Source organism: Prionailurus bengalensis, chromosome E1 (assembly GCF_016509475.1).
Source record: "Prionailurus bengalensis isolate Pbe53 chromosome E1, Fcat_Pben_1.1_paternal_pri, whole genome shotgun sequence".
NCBI lineage: Eukaryota > Metazoa > Chordata > Mammalia > Carnivora > Felidae > Prionailurus > Prionailurus bengalensis.
The window spans coordinates 74,727-96,817 of NC_057347.1; the positions used below are offsets into that span (position 1 = coordinate 74,727).

At 50.4% G+C, this 22,091-nt stretch overlaps 1 long non-coding RNA gene across 3 annotated transcripts; it reads right to left on the minus strand.

Annotated features, from left to right (window-relative positions):
* Positions 1-15,170: 15,170 nt before the first annotated feature.
* Positions 15,171-21,446, minus strand: LOC122484765. Of its 3 annotated transcripts, XR_006297703.1 has the most exons (6): positions 21,299-21,446; positions 20,420-20,736; positions 19,782-19,923; positions 16,634-16,791; positions 15,976-16,146; positions 15,171-15,816 (listed from the first exon to the last, which is right to left on the minus strand). It is a non-coding gene; the product is annotated as an uncharacterized LOC122484765 (long non-coding RNA). The 3 variants fall into 3 exon arrangements; XR_006297704.1 differs by lacking the exon at positions 19,782-19,923 and having other exon boundaries at positions 15,976-16,141; positions 21,299-21,440; XR_006297702.1 differs by lacking the exon at positions 19,782-19,923 and having other exon boundaries at positions 21,299-21,433.
* Positions 21,447-22,091: the final 645 nt, after the last annotated feature.

Here is a 22,091-nt window from a genome sequence, read left to right on the forward strand (position 1 = left end):
AATTACAACATGACTCAACAACTCTACTCCTAGATGTGTATCCGGATGAATTGAAAACAGTAGTTTGAAAAAAGAGCACGTGCACAAACATACACAGCAGCACTGCTCAGAGTAGCCCAATGGTAGAAACTATGCAAATGCCCCTCGGTGGGTTAACGGATAAACAAACTGGGGCAGACCCACGAACAGCAATATTATTCCGTCCCGTAAAGGAATGAAGTAACACGGCGCGGCCGCAGGGAACAGAAGCTAACACAGACTGAGAAGCTAACACAGACTCCACCTCTGCACACACGCCCGGAAATTGAAAGCGAAGCCTTGAGCCGACATGCCTGCTCCCGGGTTCATGGCAGCCTCTTCCCAGCAGCCCAAACGTGGAAGCAACCCGAGCGACCGAGGCCAGACGAATAAATAAACACGATGCGGTCTCTACGCGACGGAATGGGCTCGGCCTCCCCAAGGGCGGGAATTCTGACACCTGCCACGACACGGACTGAACCTTGCAAGTCTTCATGCTGAGGGAAACAGGCTGCAAGACAAATACTCTCCTTTCCAAATAAACCCATTGTTGCTGGTAGAAACCGGTGGCGTTATATGTAAGGTAAACGGAACTAATCAGTAAGCGCACTCGCAGGACACGAGATCAACACACAAACACCACGTGCACATCGACACACTCCCGACGACCCGTCGGAAAGAGAAAGTAAGAGACGGTCCCATTTACAACCGCATCACAAGGAACGAAGGGCTGGGGGGGGGGGGTATCTAAGCAAGGAGGTGACAGACCTGCTCTCTGAGGACAGGACACTGGGGACAGAAACGGAGGAAGACGCAAGGGGACGGAAAGCTACTCTGCGCTCCTGGAGGTGAAGGAACCGACCCTGTGACCACGTCCGTCCTGCCCGGAGCGACCTGCAGATGCGGGGCCGTCGCAGACACGGAACAGACGCCCCGACCCGCACGCGGAGGCGGGACGGACCCCGCGCGGCCAGAGCGGCGGGAGCGCGAGCACCGCCCGGGCACCTGCTCCCGGACCGCGAACCGCGTGAGGACGCGGCGGGAACCGAGTCGGCGCGGGGCAGGAACAGGGACGCGCGGCCCCGCGGCCCCGGAGCCCGGAGCGGGAAGACCCGGCGGCCGCGCGCGCAGCCCCGCGGGGGACACAGTGTCACCGCGCACGAAGCCGCGCCGGGCCCCTTCCCCGCTGGGTCCCCTGAACACCGAATGAAGTAACACGGCGCGGCCGCAGGGAACAGTAAGTGGCTCCTCAGGAAGCTAACACAGACTCCACCTCTGCACACACGCCCGGAAATTGAAAGCGAAGCCTTGGGCCGACATTCCTGTTCCCGGGTTCATAGCAGCCTCTTCCCAGCAGCCCAAACGTGGAAGCAACCCCGCTCCGGAAGCTCCTCCTCCGCCGGCCTCGTTTTCTCCCCACCTGCTCCTTCTGCGGCGGGTCCTGAGGAGACCAGGTTCTTGTCGGTGTGAACGTGGGCCCACGTGCCCGGAAGCCTCAACAGCGGGTCCGGAGGAGACCCGTTCCCGTCTCTGTGGCCGCGGCCCCACATCCCCCGGAAGTCCCCACAGCGGGTCCTGAAGAAGCGGAGCTCCTGTTCCGCAGGAGGCGGGCTGAATGCGCGTGCGCGCGCAGGCGTCGGGGAGAGGGGCTCGGACGCCCCCTGCAGGCGGTGGAGGTAGTGCAGGACACGCTGGGCTCACAGGTCCGAGGAGGCAGCGCCCTCTCTTGGCCGCCCGCTGAATCAATTACATTTTGGAAACTGGAACTGAAGTGGAGCCCACTTTCCCCAACTTCGCCGAAAATAGTTAAGAATCAATTAATTGGAAACCGTATGAAATGAAATGTACACACAAACTTTACAAGCTACAGCAAAATTCACTGGAAACTGTAGATAAATTTAAAATGCAAACACAAGGGGCAGCTATTCCTGACCACTGGTCCTGTCCCTCTGCTTTAATAAAACCACCTTTTTCCACCAAAGATGTCTTGAAGAATTCTTTCTTGGTCGTGGGCTCCGGACCCGGCGAACCCCACTATCATCCTAAAAGCCTCATCATTTATATGGCGCCCCTCGTGTGGGGCAATGAGTCTTTTCATCTGGACTCAGAGCCAGTGAAAACTTGATGAGTACTCTTTCCTTACTTTACCCTCATTTCAGGGCCTTTTGAGAAGTATTGTCTTATGGGAACACTTTCATGTTGATCGCTCAGGCTGCCATCCTCTCAACCGTGGCTACTCTATGGGGAGGAGAAACCTGCCTTATGACTGGAAGTTACCACCCTGGCCAGAATGGTAACATCTGTAATGAACTAAGATTGACTATGGAGCATGACACCAATAAAACCCCTTGGAAATGTTGGCCGGGTACCTTGCTTACAGAGTTCCCAGTAGCCTTACCAGGTGCATTAAGAATGTCACTTCCTGGCAGGTACAGGAACCTCAGGATACTTTGGGGACCTCATGAAGATGAATCTGCCGAAATCTGCAGGTATTGACGGCAGGTCTGACAGCAAGTACTTGGCTTGGCTTCTGGCCTAGAGAGGCTACTAAAATTTCAATCTAGAGGTTCCTTATGAAAGGTTCCAGCAAAACAAACTTTCAAAGGTCTATATGATCAATCACTAGTCTTGCTGAGCTTATGTAAATAATTAAGCCACGTATGTGAAAACTGGACTTGTTTTACAAACAAACTAGTCTTGATTTGGCTTCCTCTGTAAATAAGGGTTTTTAGAGAGAAAAACTGTTTCAATAATGCACCTTTGTGGATGTAAAATTCTCGTTCTGATAGTCTATAAATGTTGTTTGCCTAAGCTGGACAACTTGAGATACACTTGAAAAAAAATGTCACAATAGCACAGATATGGACAATCTTCTTGCTTGTTATTCTGTGCAGATAGAAACAGGACCCCATGGGCATATGATTGTTTACACAACTAAAAATGGGATGGACTCCTCCAATAACTGCATATGGAAAGTGTTTTCTCACTGTAGACCTATCAATAGATAGACCAAAGTGGTTTTCTTAATTATTCACTTGAGGCTGGGTTAATTGATATGTCTCTAAATGAATATACAAGTCATAGCCTTCCTGAACCTGATCTGACAGTTACTAGAAACCCACCCCATATAAACCCAGGAGACATGATGCATTTAAAGGATTGGAAGTCTAATACAGCAGGGGTTTTAACCCCCCTTACCGGGTTGTATTATGTACTCCCACTGTAGTAAAATTAGAAGGTCATCCTTCATGGACTCACATATCAAGAATTAAACCTGAACCTTCCTCATAGGAATCTAGTATGCAAGCTGACACGCTTTCTTATTCCTGTGAACCAGTGGAAGGCCTCAAATCCCTCTTCAAATGACAGTAATGGACTGAAGGAAAATTACCAAGGGTTTGTTTGGTTTTTTTTTTATATTTAGGCTTCTCTTTCCCATAATATGAGCTTTATTTTGTTGTCTTTTCCTGTGTCTTCCTGCCTGGTGCCAAGCCTCCTTCACTGCCATAACTTCTAGGAGACAGAGGATCGTTTCTACTCAAGGAGGTTCATATATGTTGTCTACTTTGGATTGGCTGCCTCTGCTTGTGGTAACTCCTATATATAAATACCTTCCCCAACTGACCAATGTTGATCCATAGGTAGGGACATCTCTACACCCCTACTCAGCAGGAAGAAGTTACAGAAGGAACCTGAAAGATTTTAAGGGTCAAAATTGCTCAGTGGGGAATGATATTGAAAATAAAGGCAGAAGGAAATGGCAGATAAAATTAAATTTCCTTATAACCTGCATCCTGTTGGCAAATACTTGAGGCAGGCAGAGTAAAATGTTTGTCCAGGAACTCCCTACTGTCTTAATGCTAATGCTTTGCTAGGGGGAAAAACAACCTTAGCTTGACAATAGCTAGGCCTCCAATATCCTGTGAGTCTTCTTTAGCATATGAAAATCTCACTGGAAACTTCCCCTGGACTTTACCTCCCCAAAGTATATAACCAGTCTCTCCTCATGGTCCCGGAGCAGCTCTTCCTGTCCACAGGTCCTGTTCCCGTGCTTTAATAAAATCACCATTTTGCATGAAAAAATAGGAAGGAAGGAAGGAAGGAAGGAAGGAAGGAAGGAAGGAAGGAAGGAAATGCAAACACAAGGGGCACTTGGGTGGCTCAGTCGGTTAAATGCCTCTTCCACTCAGGTCATGGTCTCCTGATTGGTGAGATCGGCCCTACATTGGGCTCTGTGCAGACATCGCCAATCTCTCAAAATAAATAAACATTTAAAAAAAAGTACAGACACAAATACCAATCCAAAAAAGAGAAAAATTGATAACACGGTCTTTATAAAATTAAAACTTCTACCCTGATAAACTGTGTTCAAAGAACCAAAAGACAAGCCACAAACTGGGAGAAAATACTTGCAAACCACATATCTGAATTCAGAATGTACCCTGATGCTAAACCCTAGCTCTCAAGGTCTTCTACCTCTAGGTTGGAACCCACAAACCTGTTAGTCTAGTGCTCTCCCTAATGAGTCCTCTGGACAACTGCGTTCTCTTTGGATCTTCCACCACCCCAGCCTAAACACATTAACCATTATCTCCAATGACTCAAGGCTCCACCTAACTCCTATCCTCATTTCCTAAACCCTCATTCCCTAAACCATTACCACCTGATCCTTCTAATCACTCGACTAATAAGCAGTCATCCCCCAAACCTTCTAAACCCACACCCAATACTGTCATCCCCTTGCCACCTCAACAACCCTCACTCAAAACCTCTCAAACCCTCTCAAACCTTCACTCACCCACCCTTAAACCATCACCTCCAAATTCTGAACCCACTAGCTGTCCCACACACCATCCACTGAACCTCCTAAACCCTCCCCCCACAAACATCCACCAGCTAACCCCCTCATCCACTCACCCACAAAAAATATTTCGTCTCAAACCCAATAACACTCTTCTTCCCACCTTCTCACACGAAAACACCCAAATCATAAGGGTGTGTGACCAAAAAGCCATATGCCATAAACCCAAAACCATACACCATTAAACAATAGAATCCTAAAGCCACAATCTATAAACCATGTACCATGATCCACACATCATGAACCAGAACCATAATCATAACCAAAGCCAACATAAATATTCATAGCAATACTATTCACAATTGGAAAACAGTACAAAATATGAAACATGCCACAAAGGGTAAATGAATATATAACATGGGGTAGATCCATAAACTGAAATGTTCTTCCAACATATCAAGAAGTGAAATAAATTTGTGCAGCTACTGAGGAAAACTTAATGGGAGTTCCTCAAAATCTTAAAAATAGAATTAATTGATATACCTCAGGCTATATACCCCAAATATTTGAAAGCAGGGACTCACTCTGTATTTCTTTCCCCAAATTTGTAGCACCATCATGCACAATAGTCAAAAGGCTAAGCTGACCAAAGTGTCCGTTGAAAGGTGAATGGGTGGTGTATACACAATGGAATAGTACCCATCCATGCAAAGGACTAAAGTACTGATTCATATCACAATATGAATGAACCGTGAATTCACTATGCAAGGGTAATAATCCAATCACAGAAAAGAATATTACAAGATTCTACTTGTTTGGGGTATCCAAAATAATCAAATTCACGTACAAAAAGTAAAATATGGTTGCCAGGCAGAGGGGAGAGGGGAATGGGGAGTTAATGTTTAGTATACACAGACTTTCCCTTCGTCAAAATTTAAACATTCTCAAGGTGGAATGTGGTGATGTGTGCACAATGGGAATATATTTAGTGGCATACAACTGTAGACTTAAAATCTTTTAGGGGCGCCTGAGTAGCTCAGTCAGTTAAGTGTCCAACTTAGGCTCAGGTCATGATTTCACAGTTCGTGGGTTCGAGCCTTGCATTGGGCTCTGTGCCAACAGCTCAAAGCCTGGGGCCTGCTTCAGATTCTGTCTCTCTCTCTCTCCACCCTTCCACTATCCATTCTCTCTCTCTCTCTCTCTCTCTCTCTCTCTCTCTCTCTCTCTCTCCCTCCCTCTCAAAAATAAATAAACATTTAAAAACTTTTTAAAAAATCTTTTAAATGGTCACTATTATGTTTTGTAAATTGAACCACAATTAAAGTCATGACTGAAGTAGTAAAACATGTCACAACATGAACGAAGAATGAAAACATACTAAATTACAGAAGCCACACAGAAAAGGCTGCCCAGCCCTCTGTGATCTTTAGATCCATCATGGTTGTGAAGTGAGTGAAAGTCTCAAGAACAGTAAAGGGGGTCACAGCAGGAAGAGTCATTGTCACAGAGTTCGGGCAGGTGATGACAGTTGAAGTGGCCTCTGGATTCGATTATAATGAGGAAACCATAATGATTTCCCTGTTTGGGAGTTCTATGGCAGTTCCTGGGGAAGGTGTCCTGTTTTGAATAAAAAACAAAGAAGTACGTCAAAAGAAGTGGCAACTGTGTAAAATGACAGCTGGTGAAACTGAGTGTAGCGATAAAGAGTATTTCTACTGCTCCTGCAGACTTTCTATATGTTGGAAATTCATGGAAACTGCATTACTTCTCAAAACAACTATATTAGTAACATACCAGAAAAGTGTAGAACACATCAAACTTCGTGATGGAGGCCAAACCCTACTTGGACACAGCTCACAAGATGCAACATATTACTAAAGGACACTGTGGTAGAATTATATTAGTGGCCGCTATGCTGTAGATGTTGTGGATGACCTACGATATGGTAGAAACATGCCATTTTGAGTTCCCATCTTCCACCACATCACTCCACCAAACAACAAAAAGAAAACAAAAGTTAAAACAAATAAACAAACTCAGTGAAATTGTAGGATACAAAATCAAGATACAAAAATCATTACATTGGACAAACTCATAATGGACCATCAACAGAAGTTAAGAAAACGATTGGGAAAAAACTTTACCACAGACATGAAAAACCTATACCATGGAAATGATAAGACATTGATGAAGAAATGGAAAGATATTATGTGTTCCTGGATTATAAAGATGAATATTATAGAACTGTCCATTTTACCCAAAGTGATATACAGATGCAATGTAATCCCTCCTGATGAACATTCTAGTACCATTTTGCACTAGAACTAGAAAAATCCTAAAAGGTGTATGAAACCACAGAGGACCATGAATAACCAAAGTATCTGTATAAAGAAGAACAAACCGGGAGGCATCACATTCCCTGATCTGAAACTATATTACAAAGCTACAGTAACCAACAGTATGCTATGGGCTAAGAGACAGAAAGACCAATGGAGCAGAATGGAGAGAAGGAAGGGCATTGCAGGGGGCCCACTGACCCCAGGCCCACCACTGACCACAGAACCCTGAGCATTGCCATGACCTCTGAACACTTCTACAGCCGGCCCATCCCCAGAGCACCCAGGCCTGGGGTCTTAACCATGTGGCATCTTCCCTCAAAAACACAGGCTTAGAATGTCCGCACCACCCACTACAGCCCTCAAGTTTCCAGAAAGCCCACATATTCTGTTGGATATCTTCAGGCTGGAGGAGGATAAACCAAGAAAGTGACACCCCTTTAGAGTAAACGCTGAGAAATCTGTCTTCCCCAACCCTATGAGTCCTTCCCTCTGGACCCCTAGACCCCTGGAGCTCAGGGCTGGTGAGCAGGGCTGGGCTGAGAGGCTGTCTTTGCATTGTTGTTGATCTTTCCTTCTTCAGATGTGTCTTGGAAGCTTGGAAATAAATGCTGAAATTGGCTTTTTCAAGCGTTTTCCTGAAACAGTGGTTGAGGCCAAAGATGTCTTGATGATGCCATGGATGGGCCCACAGTGGGAAGCAGTCAGAGATGGGGACAACTTGCTGCCCTCCGTGTCCCTAGGCTGATGCCCCTCACTCACCTAGTAATAGAATCTCTCAGTATCTCCTGGTGGCAGGAGGAGGTGGGATGAGGGCGTCTAGGGGTTGTTCCAAAACCATGGACATCTCTCTACACCAGCCCCGTGTACCTGGTGGCTCTGCTCTGCATACTGGATCCCCTTAGAAATTACACCTGGGATCAGATTCTGTTAGTTCCCAGTTCCAGCCTCCATACCAGCAGTCCATCTGCTTGTGCTGAGGCCAAGTGCAATGTCATGGAAAGGAGGCCAACCCTGGGGCTGATCCCCACTTGGCAGCAGCAGGAGACCTGACACAAGCCATGGGAGGGGAGCTTACAGGAGGGTCTCAACTACAAGATGAATCTTTGAGTTGCTGCTCCATGAGTCAGGGCTCATTTTCTGGAAAACTCACTGGTGGGGGCAGCCTTCTCTGTCAACTCAAGATTTTCAGAAATATCTAATTGGATTTTATGCCAACTAATGTATTATGAAAGGACCTTATTTGATCTTATTATCTTTGATGCAGCTGAATTAACAAACATGGGCCCTATTTACAGAATTCACCAGGTTGCCAATGAATAAGCATCCTGAAGTCAGAAAGTACTGCATCGGGAATCCAGGTCCCCAGTGTCATCCCTTTGCGAACTGTGATGTTTGCAAACTTGTGAAGACATAGGATGTACTTTGCAAGGACCACCGATACCCTTGATCCTCAGAAGGTGAGAAGGACACAAGCTTGAGTTATGGCTGATGAGCACACGGTAGAGATGCCTGGGCGATCCCAGGTCCCACTGGGGCTTTGGCACACATGTCTGCAAGGCCAGGCCATGGCTCATTGAACAGTAAAGCAATGAGGTTCCCAAGGAAGCAGCCCTGACACCCCTGCCCCATCTACTGGCTTTTTTATTTCTTGGATCTGCTGCTCACGGTTTCCCCATCTGTTGCTCGTGTCACTGCGGCCAGCATGCCTCTCCTCAAGAGCAACCACCTCCTACCTTCCATGGTCTATGTTCCAGCCATCCTGCAGCTTCACTTTTTAGAGCACAGCAGAGAAGAGAGCAAGCAGTCAGGAGGCGGTGCCTGAGGGCTGCACCTGCATGCAAAGTCATGCCATCACGGTGACTGTCTGGACGTCGTGTGGCTACTTAGGGCCTCCTGGATGTCTGGGTTACCCATGCACATGCCACATGGTCACATGCACACATGTGAGCAACGGACTGTGCCTAACTCTTATTTGAGTTATAACGTTTGATTTTACAGAGGCCACAGCTCTACACACCAGGTGACATTTAATCTCCTGAGGCTGGCGACCATGAGGAACTGTTGTTTCTGGGCCAGCCTAGACCTCGTGTCCGACTCACGGTAGGAGAACACAGGGTTTGTTTGCTGGGGCCAGTTGTCTCCATAACCAGTCCCTTGAAGGCAGGCAGGAAGTCTCCTTCCACCTCTGGAGCACTGGGAGGAGCTGCAGCTGAAGGAGGTGGTGAAGACACGGCTTTGTGTCCGCCAGGTGTATTGCCGGACAAGCTACCCCAGAGGTCATGGACCACGCAGGCTCATCGACCAAACTAGCATGCTGGAATCACACGGCTCTTTAAGTAAATTCGAATGGCACAGTGAGAAGCAGAGGGTATGAGACAGAAGGAGCACATTACCTGATCCCGGGGGTGCAAACATTAACGTGCCCAGTCTCACTGTCACATTAGCCTTTCCTGCTTGTGGGGACCAGGGCTCAAGTCTGACCAGAAGTCCCACAACCAGAAGGGCCCGGGTCAAATGGCACACACTGGCTCCATCACACAGGCATGGAGACAAGGGTTCCTGGTCACAGCATACCTGCACAGCCCTGAGTGCTCAGATGAACACCTGGCCTACATTGTACCTGAAATATATGCCAGTGCAGCAGCTTGACCCCCAACAGAGAGGCTACAAGGAAGGTTGTGGCTTTGAAGACATGACTGCAGGGAACAGAGGACAGGTTCATCTGGGACTTCCGAAGGCAGTGTCTGTGGAAGGTGGAGACCCCTTCATGAGACAGCTGGGAGTGAGGCTGGAGATGCCATACCTCTATGGTCTGAATGGTCATGTGCCCCCCAAGCTCGTGTTAGAATCCCAGCACCCAAGATGATGGTGTTAGGAGAGAGGCCTGTGGGAGGTGCTTAGTTGAGGAGGATGGATCCTCCATGGATGGGAGTGGGGCCCTTACAAGAGACCCCACAAAGCTCGCTCACCCCTCCACCAAGTGAGGACATGGCTAAGAGGTGCTTTCTGGGAGCCAGGAAACATGCTCTCACAGACACCTGATCTGTGGGCATCTTGAACTTGGGCTCACTACTCACTGAGGGCAGAGGAGGTGCACAAATAAATGCCCCCTGTCCCCATGAGGAGAAGACTGAGGGGTTCATGCAGCCCCTTGGGCAAGGCTCTGCACTGCCTGGACTCGGGGTCAGGCCCCAGCCTAAGCCAGACCCTGCTCTCTACTGTCCTGGGGTGTGTCACCCAGAGCCAGGGTGCCCCCTACACCAACATCCCACAGAACATGCAGATGGTGAGGTGGGGGTGTGGGGGGTGTCTCCAGGGTCCAGGCCAAATGGCATTGTGGTGCTGCTCCCCTCCCCAACCTGGTCTGGGCAAAATCCTCAAACTTCCTGGATGTGGGCAGCATGCAGGGCTCAAGCATCACAGGCAGCACGGCATGCGTGGAAGGGCAGGTGCCACTGCCTGAGGACTCTGAGCTTCGCAAGGTGCTCCCACAATGCAGTCCTGAGAGATTCTCCAGGAGCCCGGATGCCCTTGAGAAGCAGCGAAACAAGAGACAGTGCGTGCCCTGTGCAGAAGTGGAAGGGGGTCTACGTGGTGATGTTTCTTCCCAGTGGGCACAAGGCTGCGTGAATGTTCGGTCTCCCACTGTGAAGGCACAGGGAGGAGACTGAGGCTTTCAGAACTAGCTTCCTTCTCTCATGCTGCAAGCCCCCGTCCCATGCTCTGCAAGAGCACTTCCCAGCGAGGCTGTGAGCTCTGCCCCCTGCACCACAGCAGAAGGGAGGAAGGCCTGGAGGCTTCTCTGGTCAGGGCTCCACCGGCCCCTTCTGGACACAGTGCCACACTGCCCCGCCTCTGTTCCTGTGTGTCTGCATGAGGCTCCTGGCGGTCTCCTCTGGGGGCCTCTAGCTTCACTGTGCACACGGCGTCCAGCACAGGCACACGGCGAGGCGGGGCTCCAGAGAAACAGCACTCTGCTTCAGGGAGGACAGATAATCGTCTCATGTTGGCACAACAGTCAATTTTCTGGGTCTGAAGTTTACAGACAAAATCCGTCTTTGAGAAGGCGGATTAGCAACAGAATACCTTCCACATGGCTATCTGTGTAAATGATTTGTCCTGAAATCAATCTCTCTGTGTGCCAAACAGCATTCTAGGTGCATCTGTGAGGTGCTTCTGGGTGAGGTTCACACCTGAATCTGCCCTCCCTAGTGAGGGTGGGCCTCGTCCAGTGCACTGAGGCCTGAATACAGCAGAAAGGGTAGTAAACCCCTCTCCGCCTGGCTGCTGAGAGGGACCCGGTGTTCTCTGCCCCCGGACCAGAATGTGCACCTGCTGTGCATGCACTCTCCGGCCTCCCGGCCCGGGCGCTGACCCCCACCACCAGCTCCTGGGTCTGCAGCAGGCAGGCTGCACGTCAGGGGACTCCCAGCCTCCATAACTTTGTGAGCCAATTCCTTGTGATAAATATATGTTATGCTTCCCTGGAAAACCCACACTAAGACAACCATGTTCATTACAAAAGACAAGAACCAAAATTACATTTGCTGTACTTTCCCAAATTCCACGATTTTATGTACATACATAAATGCATACACGCACATGACACAGTTTGGGAAGAAACACGGCAAAATAGCCTGGAGGTTACAACTGAGTAGTGGGGACTCTGAAGAAATACTGCTTCTTTATCTTTATTCTAATTTCTATGTGTGGTATGAGCATACTTTACTTTTTTCAGAAAATAATATGCATCCGTTTTTCTTCTAAACTCACACTATCCACTGTTAAAGGCATTGATTTACAACCATCACAAACATGGAAACCACCCGATGTGTACCCACTAGTGAATGAAGAAACAAGAGGTAGGACCGTGCATATGAGAGGCCACACGGACATGAGCAAATCGCTGATGTGCATCCCCCCGCATCACAGTGAAGTTCAGATGTCCTGCAGAGAGTGACTGTCCCATCCCACGACCCCGAAGTCAAGAACAGGGAAAGCTGGTGGCCAGGGAGGGAAAGCAGATGTGAACTTGTCTGGCATGGGGTGAGGGGGTTACTTTGAATGGACATGAGGAGACTCTGGGGGTGAAGGAAATGTCCTGGATCGTGGAGGTGGTCTCACAGGTGTGTACATCTGTCAAAACTTATACAAAAGACACAAGAACAGTAACCATCTGTCTCCCATCAACATCTGGTGGGATTATGTGTCAGCTGTGCATTTCAGGCTAATGCCTATTCACTCGCTGGTTTGACGGGGTTTGGGGGCTTTTCTGCTAAACATTGTTTCTCCTTTAGTTTTATTCCTTCCAAAAATGATCTGTTACATGTACCAATGTTGATATGTTCTCAAACAATGTGAGGGTTAGGGCACTGACCCCCCACGCAGTCAAAAATCCATGAATAACTTATGACTGGGTCCCCCAAACCTAACCACTAATAGCTATTTTTTTTAATTTTTTTTTAATGTTTATTTTTGAGACAGAGAGAGACACAGCATGAACAGGGGAGGGTCAGAGAGAGAGGGAGACACAGAATCTGAAACAGGCTCCGGGCTCCGAGCTGTCAGCACAGAGCCCGATGCGGGGCTCGAACCCACGGACCGTGAGATCATGACCTGGGCTGAAGTCGGACGCTCAACTGACTGAGCCACCCAGGCGCCCCACTAATAGCTATTTTTGAGCAGAAGCCTTACTGGTCACATCAACAGTCGATTAGTATGTATTTTGCACATTGTATGCATCATATGCTGAATTCTTACAATAAAGTAAGTCAGAGAAAGGAAAGTGTCGTTGAGGAAATCATAAGAGAAAGCATATTTACAGGACTGTATGGTATGGTTTTTTAAAAATCCATACAAAAAAAAAACTTTTAAAAAAATCAACATCTAAGCAGACCTGCACAATTCAAAACCCCATCGATTCCATCTGGATAGAGCCTCCAAACTCTCTCCAGACTAAGAATTACTATTCTATGGGTGCCTGGGTGCCTAGTCAGTTAAGCATCTGACTCTGGATCTCTGCTCAGGTCACGGTCCCAGGGTCATGGGAATAAGCCCCAAATCGGGCTTTCCACTGAGCGTAGAGCCTGCTTGGGATTCTCTCCCTCCCTCTGCCCCTCTTCCCTACTTATGCTCTCTCTCAAAATAAATAATAAACATTAACAAAAATGAATTATCATTTTAAGGGGTATGTCCAGACTTTATATACACACTTAGCATGATGCTCATATAAAATCACTCCCAAACGTGTTTATCATTAGGGAAGGAGATGGGACTCTTGGTTGCAAGTGACAGAAGTTCAGCTCACAATCGTGGGTCACTTACATCTAAAGGTGCTGCAGGTACAGCTAGATCCAGGGGCTGAGACGCCATTGTTGGACTCCCTCCTCCCCTCTCTCTGATTGCCTCTGTTTCTGCTTGGGGTTGGTTTCCCTCTCCCGCCACAATGCACAATAATGACAAAGACTCTCTCTCACCATACTGAGAGTCTAATGGGAGGACTACAGTTGGGTCTCATGCCCAACCCGTGAAATTACAACCCCGAACAGGATGGGGAACCACGACCAGTCAGACCTGGGCCACCTACCTGCGCCCGGGCAGGGTGGGTCCATCACTTCACAGAACCTCGGGGCTGGGTGGGAGCAGCACCCTGGTGAAAGGATGGTGCTGAGCAGACAGAATGAGCACAGGTGTCGCTGTGTTAGAGCCACAGGTGAATGTGCAACCACGGTGCATCCTTTGGGGGCACGGCTTGCTGCCGTAATAAAGAGACCTGAAATGCAGTGGCTTAACGAAGGTAGACGTCTCTTTACTTCTAACATAACATTGCCAGAGGTGGACAGGCAGACCGTGGGCAGCGTGGCATCTGCGGGGAAGAAGGACATGCTCACAGATTCGGTGGGACAGGAAGTGGCACGCATCAGCTCTGTCACATACCATTGACCAGAACTTAGTCACGGGGCCACTTGCAGCTGCAAGGGAAGCTGGGACGTGCAGTCGCCAGCTGAGTGACCGCGAGCCCAGCTACAAGGGTACTACACTAAGGAAAGGGAAATAGATAGGAGTGCCAAATTAGGAACTGCCCCCAACGCTCCAGTGTAACTAACACTGCAATAAACGTACTTTTAAACTACTCGCCCACTAGAATTCTGGAGTTGACAATACTCCGTGCTGGCCAGGATGTGAAGCAGCTGGTGGGGACCAGAAACGGTACAGCTGCTTTGGAAATCGGCTCAGCAGCACCATTCGAGGCAGACAGGCACATGCCCTCTAACCTGGCACTCCCTCTTCTGAGCGTTTACCCAGCAAAACTGAGGGCAGATGTTCACCAAAAGGCGTGTGCAAGAATGCTCTTAGCACGGAGAAACGGGAACCCTCTTGCACTGTTGGTGGGAATGCAAACTGGTGCAGCCGCTCTGGAAAGCAGTGTGGAGGTTCCTCAGAAAATTAAAAATAGACCTACCCTATGACCCAGCAATAGCACTGCTAGGAATTTACCCAAGGGATACAGGAGTGCTGATGCATAGGGGCACTTGTACCCCAATGTTTATAGCAGCACTCTCAACAATAGCCAAATTATGGAAAGAGCCTAAATGTCCATCAACTGATGAATGGATAAAGAAATTGTGGTTTATATACACAATGGAGTACTACGTGGCAATGAGAAAGAATGAAATATGGCCCTTTGTAGCAACGTGGATGGAACTGGAGAGTGTGATGCTAAGTGAAATAAGCCATACAGAGAAAGACAGATACCATATGGTTTCACTCTTATGTGGATCCTGAGAAACTTAACAGAAACCCATGGGGGAGGGGAAGGAAAAAAAGAGGTTAGAGTGGGAGAGAGCCAAAGCATAAGAGACTCTTAAACACTGAGAACAAACTGAGGGTTGATGGGGGGTGGGAGGGAGGGGAGGGTGGGTGATGGGTATTGAGGAGGGCACCTTTTGGGATGAGTGCTGGGTGTTGTATGGAAACCAATTTGACAATAAACTTCATATATTGAAAAAAAAAATGTTCATAGCAGCTATATTGTAACCTCAAATTAAGAACCATCCAAGCGGACAAAGGAATCCCGGAGTGTTCACATGGTAGAACACCACTCAGCCACAGAAAATGAAGGGTCCACGCCAGGAAACAGATGAATCTCTGAGACATGGTTCTGAGTGTCAAGAGTCCACACAAAAGTGTGCTGTCTATATGTTCTATCAAGTCTGGTTAGAGGCCCCTCCCCAGAGCATTCCCAGTGGGCAGAGGTGGATGGCAGCCAGCGCTGTGCCCTTGACACTCCGGGGCTTGAGTCCCCCCCACCCCCCCGCACCAACATGCAGGATGTGCTGGCCTCCTTGTCCAGACAGGTGATTGTCCAAACAGGGGCAGGTGGCCTTGGCGGGGGTGGGGGGCATGTATTTTCATTTGTCCCGGTTAATAGGCCGGGTGAGTGCTTCCCTCCAGGGGAAGCTGCCAGATGCTTGCCGGGTGGCCCGACCACTTACACTCACATTGGCACTCAGCTTCCACTGCTGGGTCCTGCCCAGTGCGCATGCCCATCCGTTTTGGGGCTGAATCCTGAGGAGATGCTCCTGGCATTTCCCAAATGTATATGGTGACAGAAGATTTCACATTTCTGGTGGAGGAACCACACCAGCCTGGGAGGCCCTGCAGATAGGTGGAGATGAGTCCCCAGACACATGGGCACAGGGTTCTGATCCAGATTAGCTGGAAGTCCCATGTGCGGGCTGATCCCCACTTTGGGGAGCTCCCGGAGAAGCTGTCCTTGCAGCCGGCCCTGCCTGCATCCACCTGGCCTCATCTTACCTGCTGGAGAGGATCTGCAAGGCCATCGATGCCTCAGCAGGGTTCTGTTGGGTGGAGACTGGGCATGAATTCCTTGGATCACTTTTGTTTCCAAGACAAAGTGTGAGAAGCAGGATTTAAATGATGGGTTATTGTTGGCTTCATTGCTCACGTTTTCATGTTCTTCCTTCTCTAATCCAAACAGAATCGAGATCTGAACTTATTTAGGAGCCCTGAACATAGACCCTGCTTGAAATTAGAAGCCATATCTAGACACCCCCCACCACCACCACACCTAACAGCAACTCATGGAAGACAAGGGGCCTGGAGGGTGTCACATCCAGATGGAAGAGAGGTGGGAAGCTGCCCACCGACCCTGAGGATTGTGGAGGCCACCTGCAGGCAGGAGGGGACCTGGCCAGGCAGCTGTGTCCTGGGGTGGTTGGGGGTTGGGCTTTGGACAGTCGACCTCTTCCTGGGCTCCCACAGTTCCCCAGGTGGGCTCTGTGGCCCATGGGACTCCTGAGGCTCCGTGCAGCTGTACCTGCTTCTCTTGGGACACCTGCTCAAGTAGTGTCCATGTGACATGCTGGACTGTGAGGGCACCCAGCAGAGAGACCACGTGGGGGATAGACACAGAGACAGAGACTGAGAGAGAGAAACAGAGACAGGGCCTGACCTGTGCACAGCAGGCTGTTCAGAGGCCACATTCCAGCCTCTGCAGCCCAAGTCTCGGCCACAGCGCTGATGGGCCCTGGGCTGGGTCACTGAGGACTATGGTGGCTGCCCTTGCTGACCGGGGACGTTGCGTTGCATCTTAGGGGGCTGCTGGGGCCACTGCAAAGAGAATCATCTTGGGCTGTTGGGGGTCCAAGGCCCTGTTGGAGCAAAGGGAGCAGACCCGTTGCCCGGCCCTCCACCCTCAGGACACCCTCCCAACATCTAGAAGCTTCTCTGGGGAGGGCAAGGCTGGCAAGAGGGCCACAGGGATGTATGCTGTCTAGGGCAGCTGAGGTTGAACCACGGAACTAGACTTTGCTGGGCTCACCCACCACTGCATCCAAACCACAGAGATGCCCAGATGGAGGCTACGGCATGTGTTGTTTTGCACGATTCTGTGCTTGGTAAGCAGATCCCCGCTGATTTCCCTGGGCCCCGGCAGGCCTGAGTGGGGTGCCAGGGGCTCCACACACGTAAGACTCGACTTCTGCCTGTTCAGCAGACTCCACATGTAAGTGAGACCACGCAGCCTTTTCCTTGTGTGTCTGGCTTATTTCACTCAGCATAACGTCCTCCACATCTGCCTGTTCTTTTTTACAGCTGAGCAATATTCCTTCATAAAGGCATCACTCGCTGGATGGACACTTAACCTGTTTCCATGACGGGCCATTGTGAACAATGCTGCCATGAACGTGGGGGTGCGGAGATCTCTTCCAGACAGTGATTGCCTTCCCTTCGGGTAAATCCCCAGGAGTAGAATTATGAACCATTGGGTGGTTCTATTTTTAACTTTTTGAGGACCCTTCATACTGTTCTCCACAGTGACTACACCAGTTTGCATTCCCACCAGGAGGGTTCCTTCTTCTCCACATCCTCGTCAATACTTGTTATTTGAAAATAATGATGATTTCAACAGTGCCCTCATTGCCAGTAAACAGCCAGGATGCTCCCAGGGAGCTGGGCAGTCTTTTGGCCTGGGAGGAAATAGCCAGAATGTCCTGAAATTCATTGAGTGTGGCGAGCCTCTCCTGGCCACCTACCTCCCCCTGCCCGAGCTGAACTGTTGGCTTGTAGGAATACTCCGCAGGAAGTTAGGGACAGGGGACGGAAAGGCAGACGGAAAGCGAGGAGAGACTCAGAAACAGGGAAGACGCTGGAGAGCAGGTGCTGTGTAGAGTAGGGAGGCCAAGCTGGAAACGGGTCCCTGCCACCTGGGCTGCTCTGAGCAGGTGGGTTCAAGAGGTGCTATCACCGTCCGTCGGGTGGAAGCGGTGACTTCCCAGCCACCGTGAACCTTTATGGGCAGAGGGGCCGTTAGACATGTTGGTGTGTCTCAGGAGGGCTAACCCTAACCTGATCCAGGCCCTGAAACTGCAGATTCTGTGACTGTTAGCAATGATTCGTGCCAACAGCCTTTTAGTGCCCGTGGGTGTTTCCTCTGCCCACACTCACAATAGCGATCCCGTGAGCATCAGGTCTGACGGTCCCAAACACGTAAAGGGACACGGCTTCTTCCAAGTTTCACCGGCTCTTCCATTTCTCTGCTTGTTTCACAGACACCAGGAGAAGGGAGGACAGGCGCGGAGCAGGGACACCGCTGAGGGCAGAGCAGCACCTGCCTGGAGGCCCCACAGCTGCCCACAGCCACGTGGAAGAACCATCTTGTCACTCATGCAGACCTTCCCTCCAGGGAGGACATTACAGGACAACAAGTCAGAAGTTCCATTCTTGGGGTTTCTTCTGAGGTAAACCTCCAGCAATGTAGGATCTGCATCCAGAAAGATCCCGAGGGGAACTCTCCTCTTCATATTCCAACTTGGATGAGAGCTTCCCTGGCTCCAGTCTTGTGCAGTCTCTCAGGGCGTCAGGGGCTCAGCCGCACCTGCTGCAGGCGTGGGCTCCCCTTTTTCCTCCCTGGGAGGTGATGCCCGGGGTTCTTCCCTGCCAGTGCACCAGGTCTCCCCAGGAGGGCTCGGCCTCATCTCTCCCCTGCAACTTTCAGTGTCCTGTGACAGGGCCAAGGGGGGCAAGATCTCCAATCCAGGGTCACCAAACAGCGCCCCGGGTGGGGGCACTCGATGCCAACAGAATCCAAAGGCAGAGATGTGAGTGGAAATGACACAAGAAAGTAATTCATTTCAGTAATGACAACACCATGAAGACAAGAGACCCACATCTCAGAGACTATATCCCAGGAGCCGAAAATACATCCTGGCTTATGTCAGGAAAATGTAAGAGAGAGGCCCCTGGCTGTGTGCAGGGGGGCAGGTGTGTGCGTGAGGGGGGGGAAGTGAGTACATGCAGGGGGCCAGTGGGTGTGTTCAGAGGGGCAGGGGGCAGGTGGGGGTGCATGCAGGGACATGTGGGTGCGGAGAGAGGGGCAGTGGGGTAGGGCAGTGCATGAGGGAGGTAGGTGGGTGTGTGGGGGGGCCATGTGGGTGTGTGCAGGGAGGTGAAGGTGGTTGGGTGCATGTAAGTGGGCAGGTGGGTGTGTGCAGGGGGAGTGACGGTGGGCGGGTGGGTGCAGGGGGGAAGATGGGTACAGGAAGGGGGGCATTGGGGTGAGTGGATACATGTAGGGGGCACACGGGTGCGTGCAGAGGGGCTTGAAACAAGGCACATTTACTATCTCATGGTGTCCGTGGGTGGGAGTCCGGGAGCAACTCAGCTGGGTCCCCTGAGACGAAGGTGTGGGCTGGGGCTGGGGTCCCATCTGAGGCCTCCCCCAAGGCAGGACCTGCCTCCCCACTCAGGCCTTAGGCTGCTCAGTTTCCATGTGGGTCAGACCCTCTCTGCATGGCCACGGGTTTCCTCAGGCCACCTGGGGGATGTGTCTACTGGAGACACTGTGACACTCTTATGGGACATAATCACATATGTGTTATCACCTCTGCTGTGTTCCCATGGATATCAGGAGGCAGAGATCTGGGTGCACCTTGAAGTCTATCTGCCACAATGTCCACAACACAGCTTCTAATTTTCAGAAGCAAGAGAATAGGAACACAGCAGACATGGGTAGCTAATGACACGGATTCTACGGAATGGTGCTATTGCCAGGCAGGGGCTCCCAGGCCGGAGCCCATCTTCAGCACTCAGCCCCCTCTCACCAGTGGAACATGAGTGGGTCCAGCAAGTGCCACTTCCAGTCCAGAGGGTTTAGAAGTGCTGTGACCTTCCCGTGGTCTCTGTCCCCATCTTCGGACTGAATTGGAGAGCCAGCAGGGGAGAGAGGTCTTGGGTCCATAATTCCTGCTTGGAGGAGAACCACCAGACACATCGTGTCCTCCACAATGTCCTCCCTCTTGTGTTAGCTGTGCAGACTTTAGGATTTATTTAAGATAGCAGCTGGTGTTAGCTTAAATATGGTGATGTACAGTCCCATTTAAAAACTTCTGTGTGCTGGGGCGCCTGGGTGGCGCAGTCAGTTAAGCGTCCGACTTTAGCCAGGTCACGATCTCACGGTCCGTGAGTTCGAGCCCCGCGTCAGGCTCTGGGCTGATGGCTCGGAGCCTGGAGCCTGTTTCCGATTCTGTGTCTCCCTCTCTCTCTGCTCCTCCCCCGTTCATGCTCTGTCTCTCTCTGTCCCCAAAAAAATAAATAAACGTTGAAAAAAAAATTAAAAAAAAAAACTTCTGTGTGCATGTGTGGGGTACATATAGGTGACAATATGATTGTCCCGTCTCATCATCAGGGGGCAGAACCACTAGCTGCCTCCTCCTATACAACTAGGTACTCCAAGACTTACAGTCGTATAACGATCAACACATATGAGCTCTCCTGGTTTCTGGAGGTCAGCAATTTGGGAGCAGTTGGGTGGGTGTTTGGGGCTGTGGTCTCATCTGAAGGTGTGACTGAGGCCAGAAGACTCCCTTCCCCGGCAATCCCTCACACGGCTGGTTCCTCTCCATACATGGCTCTCCACAGGACTGCTTGGGCATCTGCAGGGCATGGTGGCTGGCTGCTCTCAGAGACAGCCTGGCAGGGTGATTGTCTTTTATGACCCAGGCTTGGAGGTCACAGTCATGTCTACAAGATCCTATTGTGACACAGGTCACTGGGGCTCTGTGGGGGAGGAACAGCAGAGAGAGTGAGGACCAGATGGAGGGAAGGCTGGTACCCCTGTGTCTATCACTACCAACTTGCCACTATAAATAGGAGAGCTCGAGAGAGGGAGCTCTTATACCCCACACCCCAAATCCAAAGTGCACCCCATCTCTGGTTGGCAGGTCCTCCCCAGAGATGCCTGTTGGGGGGATTATTCTGTCTCCACATATTAGTTTGGACGACTGGCCAAATCACTCTCCAGTTTCTCCCCAGCCCCCAAGGCAACCACCTCTCCTGGCCTCCAGAAGTAGGTGGAGGGCTGGGCTCCCAGTGGGGGTGGGAGACATTTGACCAATGATACTGTGCCCCTAGCACTGGGAGCTGAAAGCTGGCATGGCTCTTCTCTGTGCTCTGTGGGTCATCCCTGGAGAGTCTGAATTCTGTCTGCTGTCTCTAGTCATGGTCTTTGGCGAAGGGGGTGACATGGTATCATTTCAGACTGTGTTTCCTGCCAACAAGGAGGATCTAATGCCCTGAGACTCAAATTTTCAGTCTGTAAAATGGACAGGACAACACCCACCTCTCTGAGCTGTCATGGTGATAACATGGGGGATGGTGAGGATGTCTCTGCTGAGCCTGGGCTCCTGGCAGGATCCTGCTGTCTGTGGGAGGGGAACGTGACCCTCCATCAGTGGGCTGGGAGAAGAACTGAGAAGGCACAGGATGGCTTGTCACAATGCTGATGACACAGGTGGCCACTTGTAATTCGAATTCTGACCTGGAATCTTTGAATGGCACAAAGCCCTCTGTGAGTGTGGGCATGTTCATGTCATCATCACGACCATCGGCTGTGGGTGTGAACATACCTGGAGGGCTGCTAGCAAAGCTGGTGTCACAGAAGGGCTGTCACCCCCGAGGCTAACCACCCCCCCACCCCCCGCCCAGCACAGTGTGTGAGGGTGGAGTGGGTCACCTTCATGTTGGTCACACGATGTTCCATGCCTAGCAGTCCAGGACGACAATGGTGAATCCTAAGACAGCCTGTCACAGCCAGGCCCTTTCCTTGCTCATGACGTAAGTGACCCTATCTGATCTTCATTATGGGGTGGTCTGGCTAGCCAGGGAACTCGCCCCTGGTGCCACAGCTGGCTGGTGGCATCCCTGAGCCCTGCAAGCCATGCCTGCGTAGTTGGGGTGAAGCACTTCTGCTATTTGGGAGACAGAACCTCTCTGTGGGGAGATACCACAAGGCTGGCTCTTCTAGAACTTTCCTGTTGCTAAGGTGACAAACTAGTGGTGATAACTCAGATGCCTGATAAGATGCTCAGGTTGGTTTCACTTCAGCGAAACCACTGGTATAAGATTAAAATTCT